Raw genomic sequence first — 26,335 nt, 5'->3', positions numbered from 1 at the left:
CAAAATTACAATTTAGGCAATCGTGAGTTACTTTCTATAAAATGGACGTTTGAGGAGTGGAGGCATTTTTTGGAGGGGGCACACCATCAGATCATGGTACTCATAGACCATAAGAACCTTATATATTTAGATTCTGCTAAGAGGTTGAATGCTCGACAAGCTCATTGGGCTCTTTTCTTTTCTCGTTTTAACTTTCTGGTTACCTACCGACCCGGTTCAAAAAATGTTAAGGCTGATGCCTTATCTAGGAGTTTTGGTACTCCAGAACCTCCTGAGTCGGAGCCTGAGACTATCCTTTCCCCTGGGGTGGTTCTCGCAGCTGTCTCCTCTGACCTCTCACCGCTAATTCAGACTGCGCAGCAATCAGCCCCTGAAGCCCTTCCGGAAGGCAAACTGTTGTTCCTTTACTATTAAGGTTGAAGGTATTAGAGGAGACGCATGCCTCAGTCCTTGCTGGTCACCCCGGTATCCGGGGAACTAAGGAATTACTTTCCAGAACTTATTGGTGTTCTCATATGATTAGGGATGTTCAGGCATTTGTCACCGCTTGTCTGGTGTGCGCCAAGGGGAAGAGTGTCAGGAGACGTCCTGAGGGGCCTCTTCTCCCCTTGCCCATTCCGTTCAGGCCCTGGGCACATCTGTCCATGGACTTCATCACAGATTTGCCGCTGTCTCATTTGGGTCATTGTAGATCGGTTCTCCAAGATGGTACATTTCATTCCTCTGAGCAAGTTACCCAGGAGGTGGTGCGGTTGCATGGGGTTCCTGAGGACGTGGTCTCAGATAGAGGTGTACAGTTTGTCACTCGCTTCTGGCGAGCTTTCTGCAGGAAACTGAATATTGGTTTGTCCTTTTCGTCAGCTTTTCATCCCAAGTCGAATGGGCAAACTGATAGGATGTATCAAGAATTAATTCAATACCTGCGACTGTTCATTTCAGGCAATCAACATCTGTGGGTTAACTTTCTACCTCTCGCCGAGTTTGCCATTAACAACCAAGTAAATTTGTCTTCTCGGGTGTCGCCGTTTTTTTGTAATTATGGTTTCCATCCTCGATTTTCTTTTTCTGCGCCCTCAGTTTCTGACACGCCATCTGCGGACTCTGCCATTAATGAACTGTGCACAGTTTGGGCCCAGGTTAGTAAGAACCTTTAGGGTTCCCAGGATAAACTTCTTGGTCAGGCTAATAAAAGGCTCACTATTTTTGCACCGTTCATGGTTGGGGAGCAGGTGTTACTGGCCTCTAAAAATGTGAGACTTAAGGTCCCATCCCTAAAGCTGGCTCCCCGCTTTGTTGGTTTGTTCACTATCTCCCAGGTGGTGAATCCTGTTGCGTACAGACTATCTCTTCCGCAGTCATGGAAGATTCATGACATCTTCCACAAGGGGCTGCTGAAGAAATATGTAACCCTAGTTCTGCCTGCCCAGAGCCCGCCCTCTCCTACTCTTGTACAGGAGAACTGGAGTACGAGGTGGAGCGTTTGATTAATGCTCAGCGTGTGAGAGGTATTTTACAATATCTGGTACATTGGAAGGGTTTTGGCCCTGAGGACCGTACATGGATTCCCGCCCGGGACGTACATGCACCACTGTTGGTCCGACGGTTCCACAGGGTCTGTCCCCTCAAGCCCGCTCCAGGCCGTGGGGGTCCAGTGTCCCCCCGTAGAAGGGGGGGTACTGTAAGGATCGGCGGTTCGCAGGTCCCTCATGCCCTCACCGCCGGTCTTGTCACATGGGCTGCTGCTGTGCAGCACAGGGGAGCCCCGGTCCCCATTTTACACTAAAAAGGTTGTTTTCAGGGAAGAGCTTATATTTAAAGCTCTTCCCTGAAAAACAAACACGGGGTGCCGGCAGACCATTGCCTTCAATAGAGCCACCGGCAGCAGCCGCGGCTCCATTGAAGGCAATGGGCACGGACTTGCATTCACACGTGTTTGTGCACGTACGTGGTTGTGCACCTTTGTATACACCTATGCACGGTACATGCCCATGGTCATGTGAAGCCACCATTACTATGAAGTGGTTTGGGAGGTGTAAGACTGTTTCTGAGTGCTATTTGGATTCCAAATCTGGGGAGCCAGGAATAAGTCCCACCTGTGGTCTGCCCCTGCGCCGCTCATTACAATAGACATGTCCATTTTCTGTATGGATAACAGACCCAAGTTCTACAGTGTTTGAACCTGTAACCCCATGGCCTTTCTGTTCACCCATCATATTCAACAAATTCTTATAGAGATTTGTTTGGTGCTAGCATCAGATAAGCTTGCAAGTTGCCACGTTTGGTTGAAATTCACAGAAAACAATTGACATGCTATGAATTTAAAATTTGTAGTGTATGTCAATTGTATGGATGCAGTGCAGATTTTTTCCACACCATGTAGATTGCAAACTTGCATCAAAATGGTTTGTACTGAAAAGGCTGTAGAATTTCTGCATAGAAAATTTACAGTATTTATGCTATGTCTGAAAATTAAGTAGCTTATAATACAACCATGCAGGAACTTCACTAGTAATCTTTCATTTTAAATAAACTATATTAATTGGGGAATATGCTATACTTTTTCATAATAACCTTTTGCTTCAAACTTCACAAGCCACATTACTTATTTAGTAAGTTATATTGTTTTCTGTTCTATCATGGCTTTCATATTTCATTTACCCAGTGGAATCTTTTGCATTTTTTATGTATTTAATTTTAGTCTATTCTTTTTAAAAATGTCGTTAATTATTTCTATTATTTTAACACACTTCCTTCCCGTATTTTCTGCTTAGACACTCAAAGCAGGGTGTCCGTGTTTCATGGCAAATAAATTTCATAGATTATTACAGTCTCCAGGAAGTGATGAATTCCTGTATAGCCCCCCACTCCCTCAGCAACCCTGATGTGACACGAAAGACAAAAAAGACTTATCTGTGTGTGTAGTGTTGCTATCCTCTATTATCCAGGACTTCTAGTAGTACAATAGATTTGATATTTATTCATCTATCCCCTAATCACAATGAGATGACTCTGCTTATGATTTAAGTCCCAATCTATACAGCAGAGCTGGCAAGTGAGCCATAGACAGGTGTTAGCCCTAGTAAGTATTCTGCAAACCAGAAAATTTTGTGTAATATATATATTTAACCTGATTTATGATGATACATTTCCTTTAAATGGTCATGACTTTACAACAAGCCTGCCATAGCCAATGAGATAAATAAAACAATTTACACTTTTTACAATTTTACACAACCTGACATGATGTTTTTTTATTCAGAAATGTCATTCTAAAATTCCGGTCACTTGGGGTCTCACTTTCTTCAAACTTTCTGTCTATTGCTTGTTGACATGTGAAATCCATCTCTGACAGCAGGATCACCTAGATGGATTACATAAAGTGTGGGTGGCTTTTTGCTTGCTCCTATCTCTCGTAACCCGAAGAAGTGTTTGGGGAGGGAGCTGCTAGTATGAAATGTGCATTCAAAAATTGCTGCAGGTTTTGGAAAGTGTTTTGCATCTCAACCTTATGCTAGAATCACATCTACACTGCTCAGTACTGCTGAATAATGTCCTTCGTGCTGCTTTTTTGTGTGTGAGATTGTAATAGAGGAGTCGAGTCCCATCTACTTTTTGTATGCTGTTTTTGGGAGAAATTATAGTAACTAGTCTGGCGGTGCTGCAGTTCTACCCTGTTTCCCTGAAAATAAGACATACCCAGAAAATAAGACATAGCATGATTTTCTAGAATTTTTGAGGATGCAAAATGATTTTTCAGGCTTTTTTAGGATGCTTGAAATATAATCTTTACTCCAAAATTAAGCCCTGCTAACAGTTAATTAAAAAAGTCAATTTAAATAGTGTCCAGGCAGCTATACATGTACAAAAGTTAAACCCTTTTGAACAAAAATTAATATAAGAGACTGTCTTATTTTCGGGGAAACACGGTAGGTTCAAATTATTGTAACTAGTCTACACCTACCAGCTCAGAGAAAAAGATGAATTAGAGATGGAGTATGCAGAGTTGAAAACATGTAAAAATGCCATATACAAGCAGTGGCGTAGCAAGGGGAGTGCAGCAGGTGCGGCCCGCTCTGGGTGCCATCACTGCGTGGGGTGACAGGTCAGCTGTGGTCCTACACCTGCTACTGCTAGCCGTCCAGTACACGGACCCTACAATCCAGTCTCCAAGCTGACAGTTCAGCTGTGGTCCTGCAGTGCAGCTGCCGCTGCTAGCGGTCCAGTCCGCAGGCCCTACAATCCGGTCTCCAGGGTGACAGGTCAGCCATGGTCCTGCAGTACCCCTACCACTGCTAGCCGTCTGGTCTGTGGGCCCCTACAACCCGGTCTCCAGGGTGACAGGTCAGTTGTGGTACTGCAGTGCCCCTGCCGCTACTAGTTGTCTGGTCCGCGGCCCCTACAATCAGGTCTTCAGCCTGTTCCTTGCTCTGCTAACAGCCAATCATCACAGCCCCTCCTATGAGTCAATCACACTGTTAGCTCTTGTTTTCTTAGCACCGATAGGGATAGACATCATGGAGAGCCAATAGGATTCCTTCATGCAAGAAAGTGAGAGTCTTCTTGGTTGCAGCTGGTGGATCTGTGAAGCTGGTGGACCTTTGTTCTGTGGTAGTGACTGCTATTCCACTGCTGATTTTTTGGTGCAGATTGTTTCTGCTAAAGGCTGCAGTGCTGTGTACGACTATACGTGTGAGTGTACAGGCTGACACAGCTTTACATTTTTCCTTTCTATTTTTCCACATTTTTGGACATTGCATATTGGGTAATTGCAAATGTTTAGCCAAAAGGTTAAAGAGTTTGTAAAAATACTTTAACTAAATTTGTTAACCCCTTGAGTAGTAGACCAATATTGCCCTGAAAGCCCTGATTTTTATTTATTTTTTTCCCATTCAGGGGTCAACGTTATTTTTAGGGCACCCACACACTTGCATTTTTTTTAAACACTGCATTAACGCTGTCATTTTTTAACAAGAATGTCAGCGGGACTTTCTAATGTTAAAAATGCACCAAAGTTTGTGCTTTGTGATTTTTGTGCGATGCGTTTTTAACATTAGAAAGTCCCTTTGACATTCATGTTAAAAAATGCAGCAAGAACACATCGTTAAAAAAAAGGAAATGGGTAGGAGCCCTAAGGCCTGCCCTAAGAAATATCGCAGCGGAATCAGACCCGGCGCCCCCCAGAGACCCCATACTCACCTCTCCAGATCTGTGGTGAGAGTCTCTGCCAGTAAGCTGGCGCACATGCGCAGTGCAGCGCATGACGCGCCAGCGCTGGGCGGTGACGTGATTTCCCGCAATACTTTCGCTGTGCTCATAGAGGGATGGCTTCCATTGACTGCGATGTAAGCTATCCAGGCGATTTTTTCTGCACAAATTAGAACATGCTGCGGTTCTCCTTCGCTAGTGGAAAATCGCAGTTGATTTCCACTTGTGGGCAAGGGAGACTTGCTTACCACCACTATTTTTTAGCATTTGCTTTTCGAAGCAAAGCAACATGTAATGTACCTCGTTTTCATATATCCAGTATATGACCATGAAATGGAGCCGCCCAAGTTGAGTGCACCAAAAAAAAAAAACAGAAAAGCAAAGCTGCAAATCTGCAGTCGCTGGCCGGATCGTTGTTGAAATTTGTCACATCTTCCAATTCGGCATCAACATCCATTGTTCCAGAGGAATCAAACTTTCCTCGTGGACAAACACAAACTGAAACTGATAACCCAGAAAGGCAAGCCACTGTGCCTCTTAATACAGAGCACAGAGAAAGTGAAGAAGAAAAATTAGAAGAAGTTACATTAGAAGAAGACACATTAGAAGGAGATGATAGATCAGAAGGGGAATAGAGATGAGCGAGCGTACTCGTCCGAGCTTGATGCTCGTTCGAGTATTAGGGTGTTCGATATGCTCGTTACTCGAGACGAGCACCACGCGGTGCTCGACTCTATTACATTTCCTTCCCTGAGAAATGTGCGCGCTTTTCTGGCCAATAGAAGCACAGGGAAGGCATTACAACTTCCTCCTGTGATATTCCAGCCCTATCCCACCCCCCTGCAGTGAGTGGCTTGGGAGATCAGATGACACCCAAGTATTTAAATCTGCCCAACCCGCGGCTCGCCACAGATGCATGCTGAGAGAGATCAGGGAAAGTGCTGCTGATGCTGTTGCTGCTATAGGGAGAGTGTTAGGTGTTATTTCAGTCTTCAAGAACCCCAACGGTCCTTCTTAGGGCCACATCTGACCGTGTGCAGTACTGTTGAGGCTGCTTTTAGCAGTGTTGCACAATTTTTATTTTTTTTTTGTATATCGGGCGTGCAGACGATAGCGTCCTCAGTCTGCAGTCATTTTACAGAGTATAGGGGCAGTACTGGTGAGGCAGGGACAGTGGTACAGGGAAAGAGGTATACTGGCTATATAGGCAGTGGGCTTTTTCAAAAAGATTGGGGAAAAATACTATATTTGGGCTGCCTGTGACCGTCTTCAGTTTACTGCGTGTCTGCTGGGGGTAGTAGTCGCTAATTAATACCCAGCTAAGCGTTACAGCAGGCTTGCGCATAATTGTTTCTTGGCTCTGCTGTGCCCGTTACATGACCGCCGTCATCCCGCCAGAGGGAAACAGTATACATAATATACGCCGCATACGGTGTCTGTCTGGTTTTTAACCTCACCGTTTAAAAAAAAATAGAAGCAAAATACTTAAGGCCTACCACTGGCCTTTGGCCACTTGACTGGTTCTGTGCTGTGAATTCCAGTAGCTCAGTCATACGCACCTAGGTCTCACTACAGGCTTGCACATAATTGTTTCCTGGCTCTGCTGTGCCCGTTACATGACCGCCGTCATCCCGCCAGAGGGAAACAGTATACATAATATATGCTGCATACGGTGTCTGTCTGGTTTTTCACCTCACCATTTTAAGAAATAGAAGCAAAATACTTAAGGCCTACCACTGGCCTTTGGCCACTTGACTGGTTCTGCGCTGTGAATTCCAGTAGCTCAGTCATATGCACCTAGGTCTCACTACAGGCTTGCGCATAATTGTTTCCTGGCTTTGCTGTGCCCGTTACATGACCGCCGTCATCCCGCCAGAGGGAAACAATATACATAATATATGCTGCATACGGTGTCTGTCTGGTTTTTCACCTCACCATTTAAAAAAATAGAAGCAAAATACTTAAGGCCTATGACTGGCCTTTGGCCACTTGACTGGTTCTGCGTTGTGAATTCCAGTAGCTCAGTCATACGCACCTAGGTCTCACTACAGGCTTGCGCATAATTGTTTCCTGGCTCTGCTGTGCGTTCCGTAAGCGAAGTCAGCCTCCAACCACAGGCCAATAAGCGGCACATTTAATTACAGCGTTCTGTTTCTGCTCTACTCGTAATACACCATGCTGAAGGGTAGGGGTAGGCCTAGAGGATGTGGACGGGGGCGAGGATGCGGAGGCCCAAGTCAGGGTGTGGGCACAGGCCGAGCTCCTGGTCCAGGTGTATCGCAGCCAACTGCTGCGGGATTAGGAGAGAGGCAAGTTTCTGGGGTCCCCAGATTCATCTCCAATTAATGGGTCCACGCGGTAGACCTTTATTAGAAACTGAGGAGTGTGAGCAGGTCCTGTTGTGGATGGCAGAAAGTGCATCCAGCAATCTATCGACCACCCAGTCTTCTACGCCGTCCATAGCTGCAACTCTGAATTCTCTGGCTGCTGCTCCTCCTTCCTCCCAGCCTCCTCACTCCATGAAAATGACACATTCCGAGGAGCAGGCAGACTCCCAGGAACTGTTCTCGGGCCCCTACCCAGATTGGGCAGCAATGGTTCCTCTCATACCGGAGGAGTTTGCCCAACCTTTGGAAAGTTACCGGGGTCCAGTGGATGAGGCTGGGGACTTCCGGCAACGGTCTCAAGACCTTTCAGTGGGTGAGGAGGACCATGACGATGAGACACAGTTGTCTATCAGTGAGGTAGTAGTAAGGGCAGTAAGTCCGAGGGAGGAGCGCACAGAGGATTCGAAGGAAGAGCAGCTGGACGATGAGGTGACTGACCCCACCTGGTTTGCTAAGCCTACTGAGGACAGGTCTTCAGAGGGGGAGGCAAGTGCAGCAGCAGGGCAGGTTGGAAGAGGCAGTGCGGTGGCCAGGGGTAGAGGCAGGGCCAGACCGAATAATCCACCAACTGTTTCCCAAAGCGCCCCCTCGCGCCATGCCACCCTGCAGAGGCCGAGGTGCTCAAAGGTGTGGCAGTTTTTCACTGAGAGTGCAGACAACCGACGAACTGTGGTGTGCAAGGTTTGTCGCGCCAAGATCAGCCGGGCAGCCACCACCAACAGCCTCACCACCAGCAGCATGTGCAGGCATATGATGGTCAAGCACCTCACAAGGTGGCATGAAGGCCGTTCACCACCTCCGGTTTGCACCACTGCCTCTCCCCCTGTGCCCCAACCTGCCACTGAGATCCAACCCCCCTCTCAGGACACAGGCACGACCGTCTTCCAGCCTGCACCCACACGCTCACCTCCGCTGTCCTCGGCCCCATCCAGCAATGTCTCTCAGCGCAGCGTCCAGCCGTCGCTAGCGCAACTGTTTGAGCGCAAGCGCAAGTACGCCGCCACGCACCCGCACGCTCAAGCATTAAACGTGCACATAGCCAAATTGATCAGCCTGGAGATGCTGCCGTATAGGGTTGTGGAAACGGAGGCTTTCAAAAGTATGATGGCGGCGGCGGCCCCGCGCTACTCAGTTCCCAGTCGCCACTACTTTTCCCGATGTGCCGTCCCAGCCCTGCACGATCACGTCTCCCGCAACATTGTACGCGCCCTCACCAACGCGGTTACTGCCAAGGTCCACTTAACAACGGACACGTGGACAAGCACAGGCGGGCAGGGCCACTATATCTCCCTGACAGCACATTGGGTGAATTTAGTGGAGGCTGGGACAGAGTCAGAGCCTGGGACCGCTCACGTCCTACCCACCCCCAGAATTGCGGGCCCCAGCTCGGTGCTGGTATCTGCGGCGGTGTATGCTTCCTCCACTAAACCACCCTCCTCCTCCTACGCAACCTCTGTCTCGCAATCAAGATGTGTCAGCAGCAGCACATCGCCAGCAGTTGGTGTCGCGCGGCGTGGCAGCACAGCGGTGGGCAAGCGTCAGCAGGCCGTGCTGAAACTACTCAGCTTAGGAGAGAAGAGGCACACGGCCCACGAACTGCTGCAGGGTCTGACAGAGCAGACCGACCGCTGGCTTTCGCCGCTGGACCTCCAACCGAGCATGGTCGTGTGTGACAACGGCTGTAACCTGGTGGCGGCTCTGCAGCTCTGCAGCCTCACACACGTGCCATGCCTGGCCCAGGTCTTTAATTTGGTGGTTCACCGGTTTCTGAAAAGCTACCCACGCTTGTCAGACCTGCTCGGAAAGGTGCGCGGGGTCAGCGCACATTTCCGCAAGTCCAACACGGATGCTGCCACCCTGCGGACCCTGCAACATCGGTTTAATCTGCCAGTGCACCGACTGCTATGCGACGTGCCCACACGGTGGAACTCTACGCTCCACATGTTGGCCAGGCTCTATGAGCAGCGTAGAGCTATAGTGGAATACCAACTCCAACATGGGCGGCGTAGTGGGAGTCAGCCTCCTCAATTCTTTACAGAAGAGTGGGCCTGGTTGGCAGACATCTGCCAGGTCCTTGGAAACTTTGAGGAGTCTACCCAGATGGTGAGCGGCGATGCTGCAATCATTAGCGTCACCATTCCTCTGCTATGCCTCTTGAGAAGTTCCCTGCAAAGCATAAAGGCAGACGCTTTGCGCTCGGAAACGGGGGGAAACAGTATGTAGCTGGATAGTCAGAGCACCCTCATGTCTATATCTCAGCGCGTTTTGGAGGAGGAGGAGGAGGAGGAGGGGGAGGAGCATGAGGAGGAGGGGGAAGAGACAGCTTGGCCCACTGCTGAGGGTACCCATGCTGCTTGCCTGTCATCCTTTCAGCGTGTATGGCCTGAGGAGGAGGAGCAGGAGGATCCTGAAAGTGATCTTCCTAGTGAGGACAGCCATGTGTTGCGTACAGGTACCCTGGCACACATGGCTGACTTCATGTTAGGATGCCTTTCTCGTAACCCTCGCGTTACACGCATTCTGGCCACTACGGATTACTGGGTGTACACACTGCTCAACCCACGGTATAAGGAGAACCTTTCCACTCTCATACCCGAAGAGGAAAGGGGTTCGAGAGTGATGCTATACGACAGGACCCTGGCGGACAAACTGATGGTAAAATTCCCATCCGACAGCGCTAGTGGCCGAAGGCGCAGTTCCGAGGGCCAGGTAGCAGGGGAGGCGCGGAGATCAAGCAGCATGTACAGCACAGGCAGGGGAACACTCTCCAAGGCCTTTGCCAGCTTTATGGCTCCCCAGCAAGACTGTGTCACCGCTCCCCAGTCAAGGCTGAGTCGGCGGGAGCACTGTAAAAGGATGGTGAGGGAGTACGTAGCCGATCGCACGACCATTCTCCGTGACTCCTCTGCTCCCTACAACTACTGGGTGTCGAAGCTGGACACGTGGCCTGAACTCGCGCTGTATGCCCTGGAGGTGCTTGCTTGCCCTGCGGCTAGCGTCTTGTCAGAGAGGGTGTTTAGTGCGGCTGGGGGAATCATCACGGATAAGCGTACCCGCCTGTCAACTGACAGTGCCGACAGGCTTACACTCATAAAGATGAACAAAGCCTGGATTTCCCCAGACTTCTCTTCTCCACCAGCGGACAGCAGCGGTACCTAAAAAATACGTAGGCTGCACCCGCGGATGGAAGCATCGTTCTCTATCACCATAAAAACCGGGGACCTTTTAGCTTCATCAATCTGTGTATTATAGTCATCCTCCTCCTGCTCCTCCTCCTGAAACCTCACGTAATCACGCCGAACGGGCAATTTTTCTTAGGCCCACAAGGCTCAGTCATATTACTTTTGTAAACAATGTTTTTACGTTGCAATTCTCATTAAAGCGTTGAAACTTGCACCTGAACCAATTTTTATTTTAACTGGGCTGCCTCCAGGCCTAGTTACAAATTAAGCCACAGTAACCAAAGCGATTAATGGGTTTCACCTGCCCTCTTGGTTGGGCATGGGCAATTTTTCGCAGGTACATTAGTACTGTTGGTACACCAATTTTTTGGGGTCTCGCCTACAGTGTAATCCTAGTAATTTTTAAAGGCTTCACCTGCACTCATGGTACAGCAAGGTGTGTGGGGTTGGCCTACACTTTTGCTACATAAATGTAACTGGGGCCTTGTCTATACTGCAACTACTGAAATGTGCAAGAGACTGTTATCTCCCTAAACTGCTGCAACGGGAATGTTACTGTGGCCTGTCTTGACTGCTACTACTACTGAAATGGAACTAATACTGTGCTCCCCCTATACTGCTGCTTCAGAATTGTTACTGGGGCCTGTCCTGACTGCTACTATTACTGAAATGGAACGAAGACTGCGCTCCCCCTATACTGCTGCTTCGGAATTGTTACTGGGGCCTGTCTTGAGTGCTACTATTACTGAAATGGAACTAAGACTGCGCTCCCCCTATACTGCTGCTTCGGAATTGTTACTGGGGCCTGTCTTGAGTGCTACTATTACTGAAATGGAAATAAGACTGCGCTCCCCCTATACTGCTGCTTCGGAATTGTTACTGGGGCCTGTCTTGACTGCTACTACTACTGAAATGGAACTAGTACTGTGCTCCCCCTATACTGCTGCTTCGGAATTGTTACTGGGGCCTGTCTTGAATGCTACTACTACTGAAATGGAACTAAGACTGTGCTCCCCCTATAATGCTGCTAGTGATAAGTTACTTGGGCCTGTCCCTAATGCTACCGCTGAAATGTTACTAATTCTGGGCTCTGCCTATAGCGCTGCTAATGCTATGTCACTGGGGTGTGGAAACGGAGGCTTCCCAAAGACATGATGGCGGCGAGGCCATTTCCCACCAACGCGGTTACTGTTAAGGTGCATATAACCACGGACACGTGGTGCCTCAAAAACATCCCCCTCCTCCTCCAACAATGAAAACATTCTTGGCAAATACCTTTGCATTGGTCCGTCTGGTGGCAGTCCAAGAATTTCACCTTTAACGACACAACAAGAGAGCCCCCCCCCCCCACCATCCCCCCGCCATGGCCCACTTAATCCTGGCCACATTCCGAAAACCAAATAAATAAAACCGCGCTACTAGGTCCGCAGTCGCCACCACATTCCCACCAACGCGGTTACTGTTAAGGTACATATTACCAGTCTGACTGGGGCATGCACTGTGGGCTGAAGCCCACCTGTATTGTATCTGACGTTAGCTCTGCTGAGCAGGGCACTGCAATGGGATACATTGATGTACCGCCGATGGGTTCCAGGGAGCCACCCATGCTGTGGGTCCACAGGGACTTCACATTACGGATTTGTACCTGCCAGTGTCTATGTATTAAAAACCCCGGTCAGACTGGGGCATGCAGTGTGGGTCGAAGCCCACCTGCATTTAATCTGACGTTACCTCAGCTGTGCTGGGCACTGCAATGGGATTTGTTTATGTACCGCCGGTGGGTTCCAGGGAGCCACCCATGCTTTGGGTCCACACAAACTTCACATTAGGGAGTTGTACCTGCCTGTGTCTATGTATTAAAAACCCCGGTCAGACTGGGGCATGCAGTGTGGGCCGAAGCCCACCTGCGTTTAATCTGACATTACCTCAGCAGTGCTGGGCAATGCAATGGGATTTATTTATGTAATGCCGGTGGCTTCCTGGGACCCACCCATGCTGTCGGTCCACACGGAGTTGTACCTGCCTGTGTCTACTTATAAAGAACCCCAGTCTGACTGGGGCATGCAGTGTGGGCCGAAGCCCACCTATATTTAATCTGACGTTAGCTCTACTATCCGGGGCACTGCATTTGGACAAACTACAGGAGCAATACAGCGCTAATGAGATGTGCACAACTACGCTAGCATTGGAGTCCGCTGTAGGCACGCGATTGCTGAGGGTTTGTGCAGAGGCCTATGTCCTGGGTGCAGTGAAAGTCCGCTTCCTGCCTAGGATTGCTGAAGCTGTGGGTCGAAGCCTATGTCGTGGGCGCGGTGCAAGTCTGCCATGTTTGGCCGCTCAGATCAATTTTTTGTTCATGTATTGGGCTTCCTAGGACCCACCTATGCTGTTGGGGCAAACTTAGTTCCCATCGCGGTGTTTGACCTGTCTGGCACAAAGACACTGACTGACTTGGGTAGAGGGCAGAGCGCTGACGGCTTTCCCCTTGCAGTGTGGATTGAGCTATGCGACACCTTGACAGAATGAATACTGTGTGGCACATGGATTCCCCATTGCTATGCCCACGTTTGCAGCTCCTGACGGAGGTGGCACAGGATTGGAGTTCTCATTGCTTCTGTACAGCATTGTGGGCTATCGCCCCGTCCCTTTTAAAGAGGGTCGCTGCCTGGCCCTGCCAACCCTCTGCAGTGTGTGCCTCCGGTTCCTCCTCATGGCAGACGCACTTATAAATAGACAGGAGGGTGGTGTGGCTATGAGGCCAGCGTGTGGCATGAGGGCAGCTGAAGGCTGCGCAGGGACACTTTGGTGTGCGCTGTGGACACTGGGTCGTGCGGGGGGGGGGGGGGTTGGGCAGCATGTTACCCAGGAGAAGTGGCAGCGGAGTGTCATGCAGGCAGTGATTGTGCTTTGTTGGAGGTAATGTGGTGCTTAGCTAAGGTATGCCTTGCTAATGAGGGTTTTTCAGAAGTTAAAATTGTTGGGAGGGGGAGGGGCCACTGTTGCAGCTATTGTGGCTTAATATTGGGACCTGGGAACTTGAGATGCAGCCCAACATGTAGCCCCTCGCCTGCCCTATCCGTTTCTGTGTCGTTCCCATCACTTTCTTGAATTTCCCAGATTTTCACAAATGAAAAGCTTAGCGAGCATCGGCGATATACAAAAATGCTCGAGTCGCCCATTGAATTTCAATGGGCTTCATTACTCGAAACGAACCCTCGAGCATCGCGAAAAGTTCGACTCAAGCAACGAGCACCCGACCATTTTGGTGCTCGCTCATCTCTAAAGGGGAACAAATCAGTAGTAATATTTTGTATAATGAAATATCTAATTGGCCTTTTCCTGTTCCAGATAGTCTAACAGTTGATTTAATTAAAAGGGGTAGTGAAGCGTAACAGAACAAAGATGGTCCATGTCATACAGTTACAAGATCAGGTGATAAAATAAAGCGTTCTATCCGCCAACTAACGTGTGATTGATTCTATGTCAGTCTACCAAATGGTGAGAAAATACTGAGAACCTGGATGGCCTACACTACAAAAAAGCAAAGCTTGTGCTGTTTTTGCTGTAGGCTTTTTGGCACTGCAAAAAATTTGAGTGCTAATCCATCAAAGTTTATGACTGGTTTTCAATCTTGGTGGAAACTTAATCCAAAAGTTCAAAGTCAGGAAAACTCTGAGCAACATTTAACTTGTTTTGAAAAATTGAAAACGTTACGAGCAAATCTAATTGAAAAAAAAAAGATTGATCAAGTTAGGCAGATTGTTGCAGAAACAGAAAAAAGGAAATGGAGGGATATTTTGAAAAGGCTCTTAGATGTAGCCTGATTTTTAACTCAACAAAATTTACCATTCCGTGGCCACAGAGAGCATATGTTATCGGTAAACAGAGGAAATTTTCAACAGCTAGCTGAGCTGCTTTCAAAGTATGATCCAGTATTAAGAGAACACTTGATCAAACTAGAGCAGGCAAGTCAGTCACATACAGCCCAACTATTTACCAGCTATATGTCCCCTACCACACAAAATGAGTTTATCACACTTCTAAGTGGGAGTGTTAAGGAAAAGATTTTGTTCGATATTAAGAAAGCAACATATTACAGCATTATGTTTGACCATACACCAGACATGTCACACATTGATCAGATGTGTGAAATAATTCGATATGTTCATACTGAGAATAAAAAGGTAGAAGTAAAGGAGTCATTTCTAGGCTATTTTCAGCTAACTGGAAAGAAAGCCCTTGACTTTACAGAGAACATTATGAAGGCAATTGAACAGGATGGGCTGGATATCACATTGTGTCGAGGTCAGGGGTATGATAATGCCTCTACAATGGCACTCTAGAGTCCAGGCAAGGATTTGTAAACTTAATCCTAAAGCATTATTTGTTCCTTGTACAAATCACTCTCTCAATTTGTGTGGATTACATTCTTCTACAACCGTTTCACAATGTGTAACCTTTTTTGGGACCTTAGAAGGCCTGCACTTCTTTTTCTCAGTTTCCACATAAAGATGGACGATCCTTTTAACTAACGTTGGAGTTACAGTCAAGAGACTTTCAGATACAAGATGGAGTGCTCACTACAAAGCTGTAAAACCTGTACATGCTAATTTCAAGAAGATTGTTGATGCCATAGAACCCAGAGAAGCTGTTGAAACCAGAGGAGCAGCGCAAACGCTTTTGCAAGCAGTATGTGATTTTTCTTTTTTATGCTTTTTGTATTTCTGGAGTAATGTCTTAGAAGAAGTGAACCACACTCAAAAATACCTACAGATCATTGGAATCCGTTTTGAGAAGTGTGATCAAAATTAGAAGTTTAAAGATCTTTTTGAATGACAAAAGAAATGAGATAATGGAGAAAGCATTGCAGTTTGCAACAAACACTTGTAAAGAAATGAACATTCCTTTAGTGAAAAGAAGAACTGTCAGAAAGAAGAAAACGATGCCTGGAGAAAATGCTCAAGATGAACCACTCCCGTTGAATGAAGAATTGAAAAGATCAATGTTAGAGTGCATTGTCAGATTCTATCAAGAAATCGATACTGGCTGCAAAGACATGGAAATTGCATCAGCTCAGTATGCAGTTCTCGAGCCGAAGAATCTGCTCACAACTTCAGAAGATGAACTTTTGGGACTTCCGGTTCCGGCGCTAGCATGGAGGGCTGCAGATAGGTGAGCTCTGCTACACACCCGGCCTCAGAGAGCTACACAAGGAGCAACATCCAGCTGACAGACCAGGAACAGGCCAGTAACATAGTGGGCACCCGTCTGACCCATCCCAGCCCTGCTGAAGGAATCTGTGAAGCTATTGGAAGCCTCCCCACACCAGCTCCACTAAAACATAACAGTCGGGGGTTAACTGACATGTGCCTATGCAGGGACGCCCAGCAACATACCTCGATAGGCACCTCTAGCAGCAGAGGGGCTCACCAACAGGAGGGAGAACAGCAGACATTGGAGCCCTGCTCTCTGCCCTCAGCCCCTGCATCTCCAGCTTCTGCCAGGAGCCTGGCCATAGAAGGAGGTGAAGCCACGCCCCCCTGGTTAAGTGAGTATGGCAGCACACAGGATCTGCTAGAAAGAGTTAAGGAAGTCGTTTAACCTACCTTTTCTAATATCCAAGCACATGCCACTAATAGGACACCCTGAATTTCATAGGGGACTAGATGATAAGATCTTCAGAGATTGGAGTGCAAGCGACCTGACAACAGCAGGGCTATTCATACATGAGGAAGACCGGCGATGGCATACACAAAATTAAATTCATGACAAATATAGGATACCCAGCACACAATTCTTACAAATCAAACAAACACTTTCTTTCTGTAGAGACAAACTAATGAATTTAACCAGAGAAGCCCCGGCCAATGATTTTGACGCGTTGATTGCGCAGATACAGTAAATTCCTTCCTTTTCCGACATAAAAAAAGCAATTAGACACAAATTTAATAAAAAAGGTAGAATAAAAATAAGTTTTTTTCACAATGGAAAGGGATTACCAATGACACGAATCTAGAAAGCAAAATACTGAAGGGCTGGAACGGGATCCGTAAACATGTTCAAAGTGAGGTATGGAGGGAAACTTTTTTCTAGGTGACGCACTATGCCATATATGGCTTCAACATACCTGCAGCACCGCATAGACCTAATCAGTTGGTCGAATGCCCAAAGTGTGGCACATGCACTACCGACTTTGAACATGCCATATGGTCGTGCACATATGTAAACGCCTTCTTGACTAGCATAGCATAACATCTTGAATAAATGGAAGATAAAAATATCGGTAGACGTAGAATCCATGCTATTTCACGCTGAACCACAACAGACAATGGACACGCCAGACCAACAGACATTACAACCTTTTCTACATATTTTTCTCTTGGCAGCCAAAAGGGCATTACTTAAGCACTGGTTAGAACAAACAATGCCATATGTAATGGAAGTAGAAGCACAGCTCATACATGTAATAACGCTAGAAAGAATAAAAGTGGAGCGCAACAAGGAGAAAGGGGCAAAACACGATTTTAAAAAATGGAAACCTTTTTTGGTATCACATTTCTCAGATTCTGAGATTTCGGCTATAGTTGCTCCTTTCAAATACACCAAATGGTACCAAATAGAGAAATTGAAAGGAACATTAGGAAGACTAGCAGAGCGAGAGAGAAACTAATTTTCCCAAAGAAAACTGACACATCTGCAAGGAAATCGCAAGGATCTGACAAACCACGACACGACGGAGGCAAATTGATGTGAGGATCATCAGCATTATCTTCCCCCCAACCAAATTTTACCCAATCAACTTTGCTCCCCCACAATAGTTTCAGGAAAAGAAAAACTTTTTTACTTTTTTATTTATTTGGAAATTATTAAATATATGAATATGTACAATACAAGTATGCTCCATCTAGGGTTTTTTTTTTAATACAAACAGCTGATTTAGTATCCATATGTTACACATAGTCTATGCTATGTAAACCAACAAGCGTGATGTCAATGTCTTTGTACTATTTTTATTGAAAAATATGCAAAATCAACAAATAAAGAGAAGTTTGAAAAAAAAAAGATGAACTTTCACAGTTAATACAAAACTTAGTTGTGAACTATGATGAACTTTCTGAAGATGGTATCCTTAGAGAGATTCCATAGAGAAGACATCTCTAAGCTGCTGAAGTTTCAAAAGAAGATTCTCTGGAATGGTCTTCTTTAAGACTTTTACAGTTTGTTGCTGAATATGAACTTTCAGATTCTGTACCAATTCTGACTTAAGCCTTAAGATTCTTGTTAACATTATGTGTTTCAGTAGCATTGTGTGAGAGGAGTTTTTCCAAACTAAAATTAATCAAGAGCCACCTTAGGTCCACTATGAGTCAAGTTTGGCTCCCTGGCTTAGCAATCTTCTCAATTGAAAACAAAGTAGTGAAATGAATTGATTTTGATGATGCAATTTCAAAATTTGCAGATAACACAGTTAGGAGGCAAAGATTTTAAGTGTTTATGCTCACAATGTTAAGTAAATAAACCAGAAATCTGACTTTACTCTTAAGATTCTTGTTAGCGTTATGTGTTTCAGTAGCATCATGTGAGAGAAGTTTTTCAAATCTAAAATGAATCCAGAGTTCTTAGGACCACTATCAGTCAAATTCAACTCAATGGCTTAGTTATCTTGTCAATTGAAAGTAAAGTAGCAAAAGGAATTGATTTTGATGATATGATTTTAAAATTTGCAGAGAACAAAATTAGGAGGCAAAGGTCAAAATCCACAATCTTATACACCGCTCAGGACCCGTCGGTCGACTCTATGGTCTCCAGGCGTGGCTTACCGATGGTGTCTAAATTTAAATATCTTGGAGTCATTATGACATCTGACCATGAAAGAGAAATTGATGAGTCCATCTACCCACTGCAAGAACTAGTCAAGATTAGTCGAAACTCAAATTATGGGCCAAACTATCCTTATCAGTGGCAGGTTGTATTATTCTGATTAAAATGGTTGTACAACCTAAGTGCTTATGCATTTTGCAGCATATGTCGGTCAGGGTTCCGTCAAGCTTTTTTCAATCTCTAAACTCTCTTATTACGACATTTGTTTGGTGCTCCTCCCATTCCAAGCCTAAATTATCTACTTTACAAAGACCCAAGAGCCAGGCCAGAATGGCTTTATCAGACTTTAAACTTTATTATTTGGCAGGTCAACTACGTAATATGAGACCCTGGTTTCTGGGGGAGCCTGTGCCTTTGGCGGACCAATATCTGGCTGGAGGAATGGCGGGGAAAGACCTGCTTAGTTTCCTAGAATACCCCGAGCTGACCAGGTCATCCAATTTACTACCATTACATAAAGTAGCCCTTTCTGTTTGGCGGGTTTCTAAAAATATCCAACATTTTACAGATGTGATATCAGATCTGCCATTATGATACAATCCTGCTATACCCTCCTTACAATCTATGCCAGACTGCGGATAGTGGGCCACGTAAGGTATAAACACATTGAGAGATGTATACGAAAGCAATGTGCTAGTGTCATTCACTCAGTTGTGCGACAAATTACAAACACCTCAACCTCAGTTATTTAGATATCTCCAATCTCAATTCCCCCACGGCCTGGTTAAGATATCCAATTATCCCACAATAGGGATATTAAAATCTCATGGACCTAAGGGTTTGATTTCTAAATTATATACACATTTACTGTCAGCCCAACTCAGTACCAACCCTTTGACTGTATATGATAAGTGGAAAACCTATATCCCTACGTTATCATCCGAGGAATGGCAGGATGTGATGAACTCACATTTAACAGTATCTCTGGCTATTAACAACAAACAAATACAGTTATATACTGTTCATCAGTCCTATTTAACCCCAGTCAGACTTTATAAAAAGGGCAGAGTTCCCACATCGACATGTCATAGGTGTCACTGGCTGAATGCAGGATTCTGGCACTTAATATGGGAATGCCCACACATTGCAGGATTTTGGCAGATATCTACGCATTTTTGTCCCCACTTTTACCTCTCCCCCTTACTCTGAACCCAAAGATAGTATACTATTTGGTTTAATGGAAGAGAGAATATGGCCATATCACACCTAAAGTTTTCTCAGAGAAGTTTTGTAAAGGCAATAGCTATGAAATGGATGGCTGTAGAACCACCCTCTGTTAGGGGCTGGAAGAAATTAGTAGATATATTATCTTTTCATATGGAATTATTATATCAGCACAGGGGATGCCCCGACAAGTTTCGGAAAATATGGGAACCATGGCTTGATACGCACCACATATTATAGACAGAATAACTGCAATAGATTGGATGGGTACTACGAAGTTAACTGATAAAACATACAAGGAGACCAATAGGTTTATTGAAATGTTTATGTGAAATTTATGTTAATGAACTTTCTTTAATTTCTGTTGATAAGAAAAAGCAGGAGAGGGAAGGAACAGAAAAGAAAAGCTAAAAGAAGAACTTTTATTATTTCTCTATAACAATGTTATATTTTGTATTGCTCTTTGAGATATATATATATACACAAAACGAATGCTGAAATTTTGTGCAGTTATGTTTGTGCTAATCTTGCAATACTTTGAATAAAGCAAAGTTAAAAAGTTAGGAGGCAAAAGTTTTAAGTGTTTATGCTCACAATGTTAAGTAAGTTAACCAGAAAACTACACTTGCAACTGTAAGTTTTTTGTTTTTCCTCCTTTTAATAATTTCGAAATTGTAAGGGAGGAGGAAGTAGGGTGACAAAAAAAAATTTGCCCCAGTTATCACTTGAACTTGCTACACCACTGTATACAAGTCACGTAATGGCCAGAAATAGTGCTGTTCCTCACATACACTTGAGAGCTTATTCTAAAAAGTTATCTGAAAAATTAGGTACATTTTGAGTTTTGGCTCTAATTTGCTGTGAGTTTCAATGTTGTGTTAAATGTAATAGTATATTTAAAATTGGTGACTAGGTTTGCTCATCGTGATCGGCCGGCCGATAAAATCATCATACCAACCAGATTTTTGGCAAAAATTATTTTACTGATACAAAAAAAGAAGGTGTGTTTGTCTTGGCTGTTACCACTGCTGCCTTTCAGTAGTAGGGTTCAAGGTATAAATCCCATCAAGGATGACATCTGTATTGACTTTGAAAAACTCCATCCAAATGTTGCCTTTGGTCAGATTTGAACCCATAACTCCAGCACTGTAAAACAGCAATGCTAACAACTGAGCCACCAGATGTTGCCCTTGGACTCATTTAAACATAGAACTCCAGTATTGCAAGGCAAACAACTAAGCACTCATGCTTGGTCTTCCTTCTCTGGAGGACAGGGAGAAAACAGAGAAATACAAAGAGAATATGCAAAGTACACGCAGATGTTTCCCTAAGAGAACTTATAATGTAGGACTCAGCACTGCAAGGAAACAGTGCTAAAACTGAGCCACCCTGCTTTTTCTTCTTCATTTCTTTCCTTGTCTTCTTAGTCTTCTAATTCTTCTTCTTCTAATTTTTCTTCATCTTCTAATTCTTCTTTGTCTTTGTCTTCTTCTAATTCTTCTTCTAATTTCCTCCTCCTCTTACTCTATTGTAGAAGCAGAATAAGAAACAAATTAGTGAGAAGGAAATTAAATAGTATAAGGAGGGGAAGCAGATAGGGAAAGGAAAAAGGGATGAAGGAGAATAAAATTATTTTATTCCTCTTCTTTTTCTCCTTCTCTTTCTTCAAAGAAGAAGAAAGGGGGAATAAGGAAGAAGCTTGGTGGCCCTGTGGCTAGCACTGTTGTCTAGTGATGCTGTGGTTCTAGGAACTTGTCAAGCCCCACAGCACAATAAACTAAGTTATGGTGCTGTTAAGGAATGTGACAGGGAGGCTGGTGATATATTTTTTATTCTCATCTGCTCCTGCAATCCAGCATTTTCCCTTGTTCAGAGTCTCGTGCGTGAACTCCACTATACAAGTCTAAGGGAGAGCATGTGTAGTGGCCCAGAACATCATCCTCGTCCCCTCCATAAATGTCATACATGTTTTGTCGTATGTAGATGCACTGTGTAAAGCTTGTCATATCAAGTGTGTGTGTTGCAGAGCTGCGGCTCTTGAGAGGTTAACAGTATTAAAATCACTGCCTGCATGTAAATGTATCCGTTTGTCACGCCATGTGGTTTGTCAGAAGGTATAAATAGGAATGATTGAGAGCGGGAAAGGAGTTGAGTCCATCTTCAGGAGTAGAGAGTGCCAACACAGAGCCATGTGGAAGCACCTTCAGCTTCCATGCAGGTGAAGATGGAGAAAGAGGTGCGATATCCTGTAGCGAGTGAAGTATGGATATGAATCCAGTGAGTCCCACCATCAGAGAGAGAGAGCACCTTACAATAGTTCTGTATAGAGGAACCCATCATAGAGGTACCAGTTCCCACTAAAGGCTTTTACTGTGCGGCTGTCCAAAGTCAGGATCACCGCACAGAGGTACACGACTGAGTTACACCCATGCACCTGCTGTGCGGGGTTTTTATTGTTTAGGCCTTTCTGTCAATAATTGTCTGCCAGAGTGTCTGTGCAGTGACCCCTACCCCCTTTCTCCTCTGGAGTGCTCCCAGTCCAGGAGCAGTACCCTAAAGATAACGTGGACTGTAGGACCGTATTCATTCTGTGTATCCTTCCTACCTCTGAGCCTGCTGGTGTTGAAAGTGAATTGTACCTGTCTTACTTTGAATACCTGTTTTGTAAAGTTAAATCTTTAGGTAAAGTTATAACGGGCCCTAACCGTTTCTGGGGATCAGAGGTATGATACACTAGTCTCTGTGTACTTTTCTCTGCATAGCATACCTGTGTGGGGGAACAGTGGCGTCAAGAGAGATAAGTACTACTACCCCCATCAACCCATTTATTGGCATTCCCTATCCTAGGGGTTTCAAAGCTATCCTGCAATCCTGCTCCGGCCTTGTCTACGTAATGTCCCTCAAGAGCCTGGTAAGTGCCGCCATGACAAGCCAACACTTAACCCTCCCAGCTCTGCACAGTGGTCAATTGTCCAGAGTCATCCCTCTGGGGTGTTGCACATGCAGAAGGGACTCTGAAAAGAGCTGGATTTTAATGCAACAAACCGTCTTCAGAGTGGAACACCGCTGGATCATGGGAGCAGGTGAGTATAAAAAAATACATCATCCAGCTCACTGTCAGGTCCCCTAACAGCACCATAACTTAATTTATGGTGCTTTAACGGGACGTGACAGGTTCCCTTTAAAACTGATTGCCTATTCTTGGTAGAAACTATCAATATATTACATCAATGTGGGTTGGTGAGCATTGTGTTCCCTTCATTTTTTGCAAATACAGCTCCAAACTTTTAGCAGCACAAATTGCAGTACATCTCAATATAGCTTCATCCTATTAATGTGAATGGGACGTAATTGTAATTTAAAATTTTTTGCATCATGAACTGAGTCAGAGTGAATTCATACCTCTCATATATATGAAAGTCCAGCACATCAGATGGTAGGAATAAAACAACTAATCTATGACTAAAGCCTCGCTCAAACAAGCGTGGTTTTAGCATATTTTAAGTGCGTGAAAAGATTGCGACTATACTGCACTAAAAATCGCGTGAATAGGTGATTTCCAGCTATTAAGTCTCAAGCCTAATTAACTGCGAAATTGCCCTTCACACAATCAGGAGGTGCATGATGTGTTATCAAGCTCCCATAGGAATCACTCACACGCATCACGCACCAAAGATAGGTCAGGTCCTATCTTTTCACGCAGCACAGACCTTAGATGCGAGCATTGCAGTCGCTTGTTTTATCTTTGTAAGGGCGAGTATTTTGCATGTCTAAAATTCCTTCATGTGAATGGTTCTATAGGAAACCATTGGTTCTATTAGACTTTTTACGCACCTATAATGCACTAAAACACCGCTTGTGTGAACAAGGCCTAAGATGTAATATATTTGCACTCTGCTTTTAAAGGATTTCTTAAAGATGAAAAGTTTTTATTCCTACCGCTGGACTTTCATATATTTGTGCAATACATGATTGGGATAATATTATTGATTGGGGTAATGTCGTCAAAAATAAGATTAAAGATAAGAAACGGTAAACGTTTAAAAACATCTCAAATACTTACTGTGAGAGGTTCATACCCTACAGGAATTAACGGGTTAAGAGTAGGAGAAAACCAATCTGGCTCAATAAAGATGTAAAGGCAGCAATAAACAAGAACAAAAAAAGCATTTTACCTACTAAAACATGAAGGCAGCGACGAAGCACTTAAAACCTATTAGGAAAAAAATAAATAATGTACAAAGCAGATAAAAGAAGCAAAGGTGGAGACAGAGACACTTATTGCCAAGGCGAGTAGAACAAATGCTAAACTGTTCTTCAATTATATAAAAAGTAAAAAGATTAATACTGAAAGTGTTGGCCCCTTAATATATAATGTAGTAAAAATTGTAGAGGGTGATGAGGAGAAAGCAAATCTAGTAAATAGCCTTTTCTCCATTGTACTCACAGAGGAAAATGAAATCTCAGATGAGATGCAAAGTGATAAAGTTGATTCTCCATTAACCCCTTGAGTGGCGGGTTTCCTACCACCCTGTCGTGCCCACCAGGGCAGGTTTTTTAAAATGGTCTAATCATTGAATTTCAACTAATTTTGCAGTTGCGTCTCAAGAGCCATAACTTTTTCATTTTTCCATTGACATGGCCATATAAGGGCTTGTTTTTTGCGGGACAAGTTGTGATTTTTTAAACAGGGGGGAGGAAAAAAAGAAATGGGGAAAAAAGAAAAAAAGGGGCCATGTCATTAAGGGGTTAAATAATGTATTAACTGCCTTCTCTGGGTCATTACGACACATGGATACCACATGTGTGATTGTATTTTTGATTTTTTACAAAGTAAAGGGAGACAAGTGTTTTTATTATTTTTTTTTATAATTTGTAACTTTTTTTTTTTTTTATTTTTTTTTTTATTTTAATTTTTTGTCCCTTTAGGGGACTTCCACAGGGACCCATCAGGACCCCCTGATCACATTCCGGGGGTCCGATGGGGACAGCCCTTTACATGCTGCAGTGACAGCCCTTTACATGCTGCAGTCACATAGACTGCAGCATGTAAAGGGTTAACACAGCAGAGATCGGAGGTTTTCTCTGATCTCTGCTGTAAGAGCTAGTACCTAGCTGTCCTCTGACAGACAAGCACCAAGATCTCCCTGCCACAGAGACCATCGGCTTGCTTCTCTGACAAGCCGATGGTCTCTATGGCAACCTGTAAACAAAGCAGATTGCCGGCACATCGGCAATATCTTCTGCTGGTTTTTCAAAGTCCTGCACTGCTCTATGTGGGTCTGTGCAGGCAGAGCACACTGTCACAGCTTGTGGCATTGTGCTCTGCAGCTCCCATAGTGATACATAGCCCGGAAATCTTCCGGGCTATGTCACTATGGGCAGAGGAGCTCGTCCCGGAAAATTTCCGGGCGTGCCACTCAAGGGGTTAAATGTCACCAGTTTAACCCAGGAAACCACCTTAAAAATATTAAAATAGACAAATTGCCTGGTACTGATGGCATACACCCCACCGGCCCCCTGCACATGGGCGGAAACTCTGCGGCGGAATTTCCCACAGAATTTCTGCCCGTGCACGCCTGCATAGGATTGCATTAGAAAATGCAATCCTATGCAGATGGCCGAGATTTGTCTGCGTAAAGAAATACATGGAAAACAAATTGCGGCATGCTCTATTTCTGTGCGGGTCTCGCAGGCAGCCTCAGTTCTAAGGGAATTAAGCAATGTGATAGAACCTTGTTTCTTATATTTAAGTACTCAATAGTGACGGGGTCTGTTCCACTGGATTGGTGCATACCCAATGTTGTCCTGATATTCAAAAATGGGTCAAAAAGTGGAGCTTGTAAGTCTTACTTCTATTGTGGGCAAGATGTTTAAATGGTTTCCAAGAGTTGGTATCCTGAAGTACCTCAAGGAATATAGCTGTATAACTCTATATGCACATGGGTTTATGAGGGGTGGCTCCTGTCATACCAATCTGACCAGCTTCTACAAGGAGGTAAGTTCTAGACTGGAAAGTCATTAGATCTTGTGTATCTGGAGTTTTCCAAAGTGTTTGATACTGTGTGGCAAAAAAGGTTGGCATATAAAATGAAAATGCTTGGTCTGGACGAGAATGTGTATAAATGGGTAAGTAACTGACTCAATGATAGAAAGTGGAGGGTAGTTATTAATGCCACATAGTGTGAATGGGTCACCGTTAATAGTAGGGTATCGTCGGTATTGGGGCGCTACTCTTTTTAATATATTTACTAATGACCTGGTAGAAGAATTGCACAGTAAAATAGCAATATTTGCATATGATACAAAACTATGTAAGGTAATTAACACAAAAGAGGATAGAATGTGGTTGCAAATGGATCTGCATAAATTGGGGAATTGGGCAGAGAAGTGGCAAATTAGGTTTAACACTGATAAATGTAAGGTTATACACATGGCCAGGGAAAATACATGTAACCATTATACACGAAATGGGAAACCACCGGGCAAAACTGACATGGAAAAGGACTTGGGTAT

General features: G+C 44.8%; 1 pseudogene; it reads left to right on the top strand.

Annotated features, from left to right (window-relative positions):
* Nucleotides 1-644: 644 nt before the first annotated feature.
* Nucleotides 645-15,117, top strand: LOC136620129 (zinc finger MYM-type protein 1-like; annotated as a pseudogene).
* The last annotated feature ends 11,218 nt before the right edge of the window (nt 15,118-26,335 follow it).

The sequence above is a fragment of the Eleutherodactylus coqui genome, chromosome 3 (assembly GCF_035609145.1).
Source record: "Eleutherodactylus coqui strain aEleCoq1 chromosome 3, aEleCoq1.hap1, whole genome shotgun sequence".
Taxonomy (NCBI): Eukaryota; Metazoa; Chordata; class Amphibia; order Anura; family Eleutherodactylidae; genus Eleutherodactylus; species Eleutherodactylus coqui.
The sequence above is the reverse complement of the archived record's forward strand: the minus strand, read 5'-3'. Positions and strand labels throughout refer to the sequence as shown.